Below are 12,853 nucleotides of genomic sequence, written 5' to 3' on the forward strand. Positions count from 1 at the left end.
TCAGAGTTAATGGAATGCTTTCATCATCCTTCAGGTTGTACAACGGAACCCGACAGGGGTGTCCGTTGTCGCCATTACTATTTGTATTGGCACTTGAACCTCTTCTAGAAGTAGTAAGGAGAAACCCCAATATTAGGGGAGTAGAAGTGGTGAAAGAGACACATAAAGTTGCCACATTTGCGAATGATGTTATTTTTCCTCTCCAACCCCAGAATTTCAATGCCAAAATCGTTAAAAGTAATCAAAGAATAGGGAGAACTATCCAATTTTAAAATAAACCCGGGGAAATCAGAAGTATTAAATGTCAATATAGAACCAAAAGAAGAACAGAATATCCAGAAGGGATTTCCCTTTATATGGAAGAGGGAAATTAAATATTTGGGGATAAAACTGACATCAATTGACAAGATTTACCAGGTTAATGTTATACCTTTTCTGGATGAATTAAAAGAAGAAACAAGGAGAATTATAGGAAAACCTGTCTCTTGGATGGGAAGAATAAACGTCCTTAAAATGATAATACTACCTAAAATACTGTATAAACTTCAGATGCTACCGATCTACATTCCACCAGCGTACTTTAGAATCATCAAAACCTTAACTACAAATCACATCTGGAAAAATAGGAGGCCCACAATATCTTTAAAGATGTTAAAAAGGGGAAAAGATCAAGGAGGGTTAAGTGTACCAGACTTAAAAAAATATTATGAAGCAGTAATATTAACACGGGTAGCGGAATGGGCAAAACTAGATAGTAAAAAAAGATGGGTAGAAATAGAGTATAGTTCAGCAAAAATAAATTTAGGGAGAAACATATGGACACCACCACAATATAGAACGGGGGGGAATGCTCACTTTGACAAAGAATGTTATAAGAGTGTGGGATGGGGTGCACAAACACAATAAATGGAAATATAACTCTCCACTAATTCACTTAAAAAGAATGATCTCTTTCCACCAGGTAAAAATAGTATGGGCGGGAATTGGATAAAAAAAGAAAACATCCAACTAAGACACATATTAAAAGGGGGGGAAATTAACACATTTAAAGCATTAAAAAGAGAAAAAGATATGTTTGACTTGAATGAATGGCGGTACCTCCAACTCAGACATTTCGTCTCGAGGATCCCAAGACCGTTGAGAGATGGAGAGAAATTGACAGCATTCAAGCAGATCTGTGAAGGAAAAATGGCATGGTGTGGGATCCCACAGATATATGGGATCTTAGTCTGGGAAGAGGAGATGGAGGTGCCGACATTCATAAAAAAGTGAGAAAATTAAACAGGACCACGGGGTGCTAAACAAAAAACTTAGATAGAATATTGAGACTGGTGCATGGGTCCTCAATAAATAATAGGATGATAGAAATGAACTATAATTGCCTATTAAGGTGGTATAGGACACCAGATATGGTGGCAAAATATCAAATAGAGCAATCTGGAGAATGTTGGAGGGGCTGTGGACAACTGGGGAATATGGGACATATATGGTGGAACTGCCCCAAGATTAAACAATATTCGAGGGAGATATTAGAAAACATTAAGATAATAACCAAAAAACAAATACCTCAAGATCCATGGGCATGCCTTTTCCATTGTATAGATACATCATTGAAAGTGTATAAAGATTCCCTCATAATACATCTCATTAATGTGGCAAAGAGCTCAATCCTAAAGAAATGGAAGGAAGTGGAACCCCCAAAAGTAAGGGAATGGTGGGAGAAAATCGAAGAAATATATAGGATGGAAGAATTTAGGGATCCCCGAAATTTGGGGCCCGCCTATAAATGAATTTAGGTTGAGTTTGCAGTATTTGTCCTAATACCTTCCCAATGAACGGTGATCACGGGTGGGTGAGAATTGAGGCACACTTTGGATCCGCCGCGACCGTAGTGTACCATCACAAGTTGTTTATACACAGTTTTTGTTTTGCTGGCACCAAGTTTTAAAACATGTGAGTGGAAACATTGAAGTGTGATTGTGGAATTTTTTAATAGTATCACGCCATGTGGAGCACTTTTTTTGCTTATTTCTCACATATGGATATGCTTGGCTGGAAGTAATTGTGGTACTTAACCAGGTGGGGTGTACTTGCTCTCTTGCCAAATGCGAAAGTGAGAGGCAACATCAGCTGGTGAGTGCGTTTTCATTGGGAGAGGAATCACAGACACATCGGTATGGTGGAAGATTGAAGGATTGGATGAAAATTCACTTCTATTGTTTTCCTGCACTTTATCAATGGACTTTATTTATATAGCACGTCATCACGGAGTGTTAGGCTCAGTTCACACAGGGGCGACATGACTTCAGGACGACTTTGTGAGGCAACTTGGACACAACTTGAACATGACTTAGACACGACCTGGGGCGACTTACAACACAACTTTAAGTCGCCCCAGGCCAGGCGACTTTTGCCGTGGCCAATCAGAGAATGAGCTCTGAAGGGGGAACTCCACGGCAAATTTATGAAAAAAATTTGGTGTGGGTTCCCCCTCCGAGAGCATACCAGGCCCTTAGGTCTGGTATGGATTCCAAGGGGAACCCGCTACGCCGAAAAAACGGCGTGGGGGTCCCCCTAGATCCATACCAGACCCTTATCCGAGCACGCTACCTGGCCGGCCAGGAAAGGGGGTGGGGACGAGCGGGCGCCCCCCCTCCTGAGCCATACCAGGCCGCGTGCCCTCAACATGGGGGGTGCCTTGGGGGAGGGGGCATGCACCCCCCAACCCCAAAGCACCTTGTCCCCATGTTGACGAGGACAAGGGCCTCTTCCCGACAACCCTGGCCGTTGGTTGTCGGGGTCTGCGGGCGGGGGGCTTATTGGAATCCAGGAGCCCCCTTTAATAAGGGGGCCCCCGGATATCGGCCCCCCACCCTATGTGAATGAGTATGGGGTACAATGTACCCCTACCCATTCACCTGTGAAAAAAGTAAAAAAACACAACACAGGGTTAAAATAGTTTATTGCACAGCTCCGGGGGTCTTCCGTCTTCAGGGGTCTTATCGCCGGACTCCTCCGCTATCTACTGCTAGCTCTTTTGCTAATGGAGGAGCCCAGCTTTCTTCCTCACCGCCGGCCTCTTCTTCCGACTTCGGGGGTCTTGTCCCCCTCTTTGGTTCTTCTGCCGGGCCACCGCACCTTCTTATAGCTCTTTTACAGGCGGTGGCCCGGTCTTCTGTCTTAGTCGCCGCTGCCGCTGCCTTCCGTTCTTCTTACGATGTCACAGTCCCCGAGGATGCTGGGACTGTCACCATGTGACATCAACCCATGTGACATCAACAGATGACCCCGACCCTTGTCCCTATATAAGTGGCCGCGCAGCGCGTCCCTGGCATTGCGGTCGGAGAGAACGTCGAGTCAACATCTCCAGGAGAAGAAGAAGAAGAAGAAGAAGAAGGAGAAGAAGAAGAAGAACGGAAGGCGGCGGCGGCGACGATGATAGAAGACCGGGCCACCGCCTGTAAAAGAGCTATAAGAAGGCGCGGTGGCCCGGCAGAAGAACCAAAGAGGGGGACAAGACCCCCGAAGTCGGAAGAAGAAAGCCGGGCTCCTCCGCTAGCAAAGGAGCTAGCAGAAGATAGCGGAGGAGTCCGGCGAGAAGATCCCCGAAGACGGAAGACCCCCGGAGCTGTGCAATAAACTATTTTAACCCTGTGTTGTGTTTTTTTTTTTACTTTTTTCACAGGTGAATGGGTAGGGGTACATTGTACCCCATACTCATTCACATAGGGTGGGGGGCCGGTACCCGGTGGCCCCCTTATTAAAGGGGGCTCCCGGATTCCGATAAGCCCCCCGCCCGCAGACCCCGACAACCAACGGCCAGGGTTGTCGGGAAGAGGCCCTTGTCCTCATCAACATGGGGACAAGGTGCTTTGGGGTGGGGGGCCTGGTACGGCTCAGGAGGGGGGCCGCCCGCTCGTCCCCACCCCCTTTCCTGGCCGGCCGGGTAGCGTGCTCGGATAAGGGTCTGGTGTGGATCTGGGGGGACCCCCACGCCGTTTTTTCGGCGTAGGGGGTTCCCCTTGAAATCCATACCAGACCTAAGGGTCTGGTATGCTCTCGGATGGGGAACCCACGCCAATTATTTTTCGTAAATTTGGCGTGGAGTTCCCCCTTCAGAGCTAATAATTCTGTCAAAGTCGCCTCCGTATAAACAGAGATCCGACTTGGAGGTGACCTCCATTGAAATCAATGGGTACAAGTCGCCTACAAGTCGGATTCAAGTAGTACAGGAACTTCTTTTGAAGTCGGAGCGACTTCAGTAGCGTGCATTAAGACGGCTCTCATTCACTTACATTGGTTTTTAAATGTTGTCCGACCTGAGGCAACTAGGGGCGACCTGAAGTCGCATCTGAGTCGCCCCTGTGTGAACCGAGCCTTATATGTTTAATGTTTATTTATTTATTTTTTTAGATCACTCATTAATGATATCTAGCACTACTTAAATTATTTCCTATTATTTGCAGTACACAGTGTTTAGGTATATTTTATTTTGTTTCGATATTGTTTCACGAAAGTAGCAGCAGTTTTTCACTGACATTTTGGTGTATGTTATTGCTTGTTTTGGTGCGATGGGGGTATTGAATACATTTTTGGGGAGGTTATTTATCAGTACCAGCAGACTAGCTCTATTGTATTTACCATCTTCAGCCATGGAGGCAATTAATTATTTGTCTAATAGACAGATGAATCCAGAGGATATTTTTTCCACTAATCAAATGACTAATTGTATAGAAGATGTTTCAGGAACTTTAAAAATTCTTGAATATCTGTTAGAGAAACAAGTTAAAACATGGTGGGATCTTTTCACTTTTTAACAATATGAGAAAGTAAATTTAATTTTTAGGAGCCTGAGATGGAAGGTATCCCCTCAGGATGGTCTTACAGACCAAATATATATGGATGAATGGCTCGAGTTCTTTAATAAAGCGGGCAGAGAACTGCAGGCTTTAGTTTTAAAGAGGAAGCAAATTACATTGGGAATTTTAAAACAGAAAATTAGCACATTACACGCTAGTTTGGAGTCTGTAAAAGACTCCAATTAAGTAAACAAATTCAATGTCAACGTGAAGAAAAAGTTAGAGAAAGTAGACCGGGAAACTCAAAGGAAAAAAGTAAAGAAATACATGAGGGATTCTAATGATTTCCAGAGTAATGAGGTTTATTTATAGCAGAGCCAGAATATGAAGAATGATGATACATCAAAGGAAGCCACTGCATTGGTAACTCAGATTGAACCACCTAAGAGTGATCATATGAGGAAAAGTGGCAATAATCAGAAGGGTGTGGACAAGGAGGTGGGTAAAGGAAGTCAGCCGAATGGTGGTACCACCATGCGGAATGGTAGACCACAATCCAGCAGGATTGCTCAGTCTGATGCTATCCAATCAGGCAGACTGTCTCAACCCAATTATTATCAGCAACAGGGGGCTCTTTATACACAAGAAAGGGGTGGCTACCCTCACCCTTACTCTCAGTGCCCGTCACCCCCAGTTCTTTAGGGATGGTTCTCCATATCAGTACCAATCCCCTAGACGGAATAGAGATTCTACACCACGGAATAATATTGAATATCCTGGATATAATTATCCTCAATGGCAACATCCACTTCCTACAAACTATTTTCCAGAACCCTAGAAATTAGATACCTATAACAGATATCCGGTGTTGGCTGATGATCAAACATATGGGAATCACTGGGAACAGCCCCCTCCACCGCTGCCTTTTTTAGGACAGAGGGGAAGGGGAGGAAGGGGGAGTACTCCAAGAAAAAATCCTCAGATGCAGAAACAGAAGGAGGTGGGGAGAAGTGGTTTAGCACAACAACAGGGAACATCTCCCCAAAAAGAAGAAGGGGGTGCAGATCAGGTCGACGGAAACAATCGAAGAAAATGTGCGAGGGACAATTAAACAAAGGAATTATAATATATGATAATCTTAGCAAAACTGAATTGAATCATAAAGAGTTGAATGTACTCAATTTGGGCCTGAAAAAAACATTTTTTAAATCAATCTGGAGCTAGTCTACTCAAAGTCCATTATGTATTTGAAAAGATTGATAGTGGTTTTAGAAATAAGTCTATTTTCAACCCTCAAAATCCAAGCAATCATTTCATAGAGGTTTTTAAGAGTCTAGCGTTGAAAGACATTGAGGAACTGGTCCATAAGAAAAATATTAATCCCAGATATATTGAGGAGGGAATTAAATCTCTGGAGCAGAGAACGGACATCATCATACGCCCCACTGACAAGGGAGCGGGAGGTAGTATTGATGGATAAATCCTTCTATAGTGGCCAACTCAATACATTATTAGGGGATACAGTCACTTATAGAAAATTAGAGAGAGATCCTACGGAATCTTATAGATCTCAGTTGGATCTGCTGGTAGAATGGGGATATGGTTTAAATGCCCTAAACGCAAAAGAGAGGAGATATTTAGTCCCGATTGCGTGCAGAATCCCGATCATCTACACGCTGCCCAAGGTACATAAAAACACCCAAATACCCCCACCATGACCTATTGTCAACGGCATAGGGTCTGTGACGGCAAGGCTGGGGGAGTATCTTGACAAATTCCTCCAACCCAGTGTCAAGGCCACTAGGGCTTATTTGAAAGATATGTCTGACTTGCTGATGTTGTTGGAAGAGGTACAGTTGAGCACTACAGTGGAGACACATTTACTTACAAATGATGTATGCTCATTGTATACCATCATACAGCATGAAGATGCAGCTTTAGCCTTGAACTGGGCCCTTAGTAAAAGGGATGACATCCCACATGTACAGAAGCGATTTGTGGGTCATGCATTGGATTATTGCATGACTCATAATTACTTTTGGTGGGATGGGCATTTCTATTCACAGCGGGTTGGCGTGGCGATGGGAGCAAAGTTTGCTCCCAGCCTAGCCAACTTGTTTATGGCTGAGTGGGAGGACAGGTATGTGTTTAGTCAGGGCTGGCCAAATTGAAGTTCTACCGGAGATTCATTGATGACCTTCTGATTGTTTGGGAGGGGTCATACGACTCTGCAGTGGATTTTGTTAATACTCTGAACCTGAATATGAATAATATTAAATTGGACTACCAGATCAGTGAGAATAGTATTAATCTTTTGGATGTGGTCATTTTTAAGGTGAATAATAAGTTAAGCACTAAGGTCTACGTCAAACCTACAGACTGCAACAGCTACCTCTCTATTAGAAGTGGACACCATCCCTCCTGGATTAAAACTATACCCAGGGGACAAATGTTGAGAGTTTGACATAACTGTACTGAGGCGATTGATTACCATCAACAGGCCAGTTTGTTGAAAGACAAATTTTTACAAAAAGGGTATGCAGAGGAATCTCTAAATAAGATTATCCAGGAAGTTTCGGAGGTCCCAAGGGAGGATTGTCTAAAAAAGAAATCCAATTTACAGAGGGCTGATAACCAACATCAATTAGGATTTATATCTGATTTTCATCACCAATAAAAATAAATAGAGGACATCTATAGGAAACATTGGCACATTCTACGCCGGGACAGGCATTAAGGACAAATACTGCAAATCCAACCTAAATCCATTTATAGACGGGCCCCAAATTTCAAGGATCGAATAGTTAAAAAAATACTGGATCCTCCAGACTGACAGGTTTTGAAAATTGACCTGAAAGGGTTCTTTGCCTGTAGAAAGTGTGTATGTTATGGGACAGCCAATGTTAGTAATAGGGGTAGAACTAGTTTCACTAATGGGGATGGTGAATCTTTTGACATTAAAGAGTTTATCATCTGTAATTCTTCGTACGTTGTTTAACTCATGTGGTGCCCATGTGGTCTGTACTATGTGGGTAGAAGTAAAAGACTGCTAAGAGTCCGTATAGCAGAACACATGGGCAACATCAGGAGGGGATTTCGATTTCATAGTGTCTCTCTGCACTTTAGAGAGAGACACAATCTTGATCCCTCATTGTTACAATTTTGTGGAATCAATATTATTCACCAGTCTTGGAGGGAATCTAATAGAGTGAGGGATCTGTCTCAATGGGACACCTGCTGGATTTTTTTGATGCGTTGCTTGACCCTGAGAGGGTTGAATATTGAGGTAGACCTTAACTGCTTTATCAATAACTTTTAAGAGAGTATGACACTGAGGAGGTACATATACCAGGATAGATTATGCAGTATTAGGGATATAAGGATTGCCATATATACATTCATGTTGACTATTGAGGATATACGGTTTATTGGATTTTTATTTGTATATCTTTATTCTCCTATTTTTGAATAACTTATGGTGTATTGTGGACCTAAAAAACCACTACGCTATCTGCTTAGGGGGGATTGTGGCACTCCATTTTGAATACTAGCTATAGAATCCATGGGAAGTGATTAATATATTCATTATTGATATGTATATAGTTTCATAGTTTGTTAGGTTGAATAAAGACACCAGTCCATCCAGTTCAACCTGAGTGAGTGTCTACAATTGTCCCCATCCCTGTATATTGTACACTCACATCAGTCCCTACCCTCAAGCAGCCCACAATCCAAGGTCCCCATTCATATACTAGGGCCAATTTTGGACAGAAGCCAATTAACCTACCTGCATGTCTTTGGATTGTGGGAGGAAACCGGAGTACCCGGAGGAAACCCACACAGGCACAGGGAGAACATGCAAACTCCAGGCAGGCAGTGTCATGGTTGGGATTTGAACCAGTGACCCTTCTTACTGCTAGGTGAGAGTGCTAACCACTACACCACTGTGCTGCCCATTGCAGTATATGTAAATTTGTTGAAAATAAAGTTATTCAAAAATATGTATTGGTTCAGGAGTATCATAGTTTCTTTTTAAGGACAGGTCATCCACTGTCGGTTTTTTAAATTGGATTGATACTAGGCTCATAATGTTCTTTTTTAGTATGCAAAATACTGTCATTTTTATTTTGTTTTTTAATAATACTAAGGAGATAAGCAGGGTATTTTCTTGTACTAGTAGTTGGTGCTTTGCGGCTGTGATGGTGAGCTGTGTACACAAGCACGGGTTCACCAGTGTGGATAAAAAGTATAAACGTGAGCAATTGTTTGGATGGAATGTACGCAGACGTACATTAGTGACACAGACCAACTAGTGAGGGCAAAAAAGTTTGGGCAGAAGCAAGCGGTTGGTAGGAATGTGCGCGCAGACTAACCATGATTTCCGGGAGGAAATGTATATAAGGGAGAGTTGGTGTCTGTGTGGCCAATCCCTAGGAAGAAGTCGGTATAACGAAACATGTCGGGGGCGTGACCACACGGACATAGATTTCATTGATATGGAACAGTACCGATCGGAGTGGTTCGAAAATGGTCGGAGCAGGTCATAACTGGTTGAAGTGGAAGTTAGACTGCTTGGTACTCGTATACCTTCCCAACGAATGGTGATCACGGCGTGGGTGAGAATTGAGGCACACTTCGGATCTGCCACGACCGTAGTGCACCATCACAAGTTGTTTATACACAGTTTGCTGTGAGAGATTTTGTTTTGCTGGCACTAAGTTTTAAAACATGTGAGTGGAAACATTGAAGTGTGATTGTGGAATTTTTTTAATAAATCAGTGTACAGTATCACGCTATGTGGAGCACTTTTTTATTTATTTTTTGCATATGGATATGCTTAGCTGGAAGTAATTGTGGTACCCAGGTGGGGTATACTTGCTCTCTTGCCAAACACAAAAGTGGAAGGTATTGATGGACGAACTTCTGACGGGACGTTTCGCGAACGGGAACCGCGAATGCGACAAACCCCATTGACTTTAACGGCAGGCGACTCTTAAAGACCTCCAGGTCCTATTTTCAGCCACAAAATACTTACCAGCTGTGCACACATAGTCCCACAACATGGACACTGACATAACAAAAGTATTAAATTAATCTGGGATCGACAACCACAAGCATTCTTTTTTTATCTGTGAAATTTTGACAATTCAGGAGCGCATTAAGGCCATGGAGGAGAGGCAAGGTCAGGGCAGGCTATGAAGGGGGTGCAGGAGATGATCAGTGCTACAGTCAGGGCAGCGCAGTCCTGTGCCAGTGTCCCAGTGTGCCAACCTGTGCTTGAGCCCCTCCCTCTGCCCGGCCCTTACCCCCACCTATGCAGGGCTCCACTGCGGTGGTCCAGAGGTGCCAGTCCAGTGCTGATCCTCAGCCATGGTGCTGCTGATTGGCTTCTCTGCTGCTATCTCCATCACTGTCTGAAACCAGCACCGCGATAGAGACTGAGCACTGACACCAGCACAATGATAGAGAGCACTGACACCAGCACCACGAGAGCACTGACACCAGCACCATGATAGAGAGCACTGACACCAGCACCGAGATAGAGAGCACTGACACCAGCACCAAGATAGAGAGTATTGACACCAGCACTGATACCAGAAACTTGCTGTGGGACCCAAAAATATGACACCGCTCAACCTCTTCAAACAGGAGGGTACGGGCACATAGTACAGTGTGCTTTTTGTTTCAAAGTCTTTTATTGAGGTTTACAGAAAACGGCTACAATGATTTCATGTAACAAAGCTCAACAAAACTATAATAAGTTTACAAAGTTTAACCAACTTATAAAGGTAACATAGGCACTAACAAGCGTTGGATAGATCTCTATCAAGAATAGGGTTGTTGACCATTTAGGCTACTTAGTTCAGAGCGGAGAGTAACTTACAGAGGGGGGGGGTGATACCATTAATTGTCAACAAGGTATCCATTTCGAGATAGCCCTTCCCACAGAACTAACTGGATCCTGCAAAATGCAGGTGTCATAATAAAAATAGAAGAGAAGAGAGAAGGCAGCGGAACAAAAACATCCAATTAATTTCCCTTTAAGGCCAAAGATGATATGTCAGTAAAGTGGTAGCAATCGAAGCAGTATTATACGTCAGATAGGAGCTAGTCATCTGGGGTAATGATCTCAAGTGCAGGGTTCTAAGGATATCTAGGACTATTGGTTAACAGTGATCGGCCTTTAGTTCACCGTTGTCCATACGGATAGCCAATAATATGGTCCTAATATCTACAAGAGCCAGGTGGTTTTGATTATGTTATAGAAGACTGTATTCCAGCTCAAATGGGAATTGAGTATATCTGATTATTATGGCGGCGGGACTCTGGTTAACAGTTGGCTACATTCTGCCGAGGCTCTGAAGTGATGCCAGCATGCCCAAGTCGCCCAGTATTTAGTTGGAGTATCTTTCGCTTGGTATATTAAATTTTCCATCTCAGCTACGTTGGAAGGATGTGCTTTTTTTGTACAAGGAAGTGAGGCAAAGGTAGAAAAAAGGTCCATGTGCTGGATTAAATAAATTGTTTATAGAGTTATGCATATACACATATAGACTACTGGTCACGTGTTGAATTCCTCTGAGATCCATGCCTCATTCATTTTTAGAAATGTGAGGTAGTCAACACTGTCGTGAGCTAGGCGAGTGTGCTTATTGGTCACTATCCCCCCCTGCTGCTCTGAACGTCCTTTCGGACAGGACACTGGACGAGGGGCAAGCCAACAGTTCGATTGCAAATTGGGCAAGATCTGGCCAAAGGTCAAGCCTGCCCACCCAGTAATCCAGGGGTTCATCACTTCTCAGAGTGTCCACAACGGCTGTTAACCCGATGTAGTCGGAAACCTGTCGGTCTAGGCTTTCCCTGATGCTGGATCCGGATGACACCTATCAATGGGTCGGCTGAAAGAATGACCTCCTTTTAGAAGTCACCAACACATCTTCAAACCGGCCTCTTCTTGCAGGCACTGTTGGATTGGTACCCGCAACTTCTCTGGGAGTGGGAATTGTTCCTCTGCCAGCACACGCAAAAGCAGAATGCAGCATTTCTCGAAGCAAGGCCTGGAAGTGCTCCATTCTGACAGCCCTCTGTGACGGCGGTAACATTTCCGCCATTTTGTGTTTGTACCGGGGGTCTAAGTACGTTGCCACCCAGTACTGGTCCTTGACCCTTATGCTTTTTATACGGGGGTCCCTATTAAAACACTGGAGCATGAAGGCCCCCATTTGCACTAAACTGGAAGCGGTGTGGTGGCCTGGCTCCTGCTCATCATCCAGGATAATGTCGTCCTCTTCATTCTCCTCTCCCCATCCACGCACAGCAACAGGGATCCCAGAAAGGTTTAAAGCATGCTCTTCTTGCTCCTCCTCATCCGCCCCGGCACCATCCTCCTCTGACTCCTCTTCAGACTCCTGTTGTTGACTTGTCTCAGATAGAGTAGCCCCCCCCTGGGAATTCATCCAGCATTGCGACTTCCTCATCTTCCTCTTTAAGACGTGTGCCATGCATGGCACGTGCGTAATTTTGCCGTTTCAATGCGCTAAGCAGATTGGCATTGTTGTCACACACCACTTTACCAACTGTCAAATTGAGCGGTGTTAGCCACTGATCTGCCTGTGAACGCAAAGCTGAAAGGAGTGCCGGGCCAGTGTGGCTCTTGGCTTCCAGGCACAACAGACGCAGCACGGCATGGCAACGTCTCACCTGGCATGTCGAATAGGTTCTGGGGAGCTTGGGCGGCACAGCGGAAGAGACGCTAGCAGTGGAAAAGGAGGAGTCAGCCGAGGAGGAGAGGGAGGAGGATGGAGTAAAAGGAGGAGGAGAAGAACAGCCAGGCCTGCATGCAATCCGTGGCGGTAAAACCAAATCTACACGGGTTACATGCTTGACGGCCGTCAGAAGGTTCACCCAGTGGGCAGTAAAAGTGATATACCTTCCCTGCCCGTGTTTGCTAGACCACGTGTCTGTGGTCAGATGTATCTTGGCACCGACACTGTGTGCCAGAGATACATTTACTTGCCGCTGAACATGGCTATATAGCTCTGGGATGCCCTTCT

Source organism: Lithobates pipiens, unplaced genomic scaffold, assembly GCF_037356315.1.
Source record: "Lithobates pipiens isolate NorthernLeopardFrog02 unplaced genomic scaffold, aLitPip1_a1.2 Scaffold_16, whole genome shotgun sequence".
Taxonomy (NCBI): domain Eukaryota; kingdom Metazoa; phylum Chordata; class Amphibia; order Anura; family Ranidae; genus Lithobates; species Lithobates pipiens.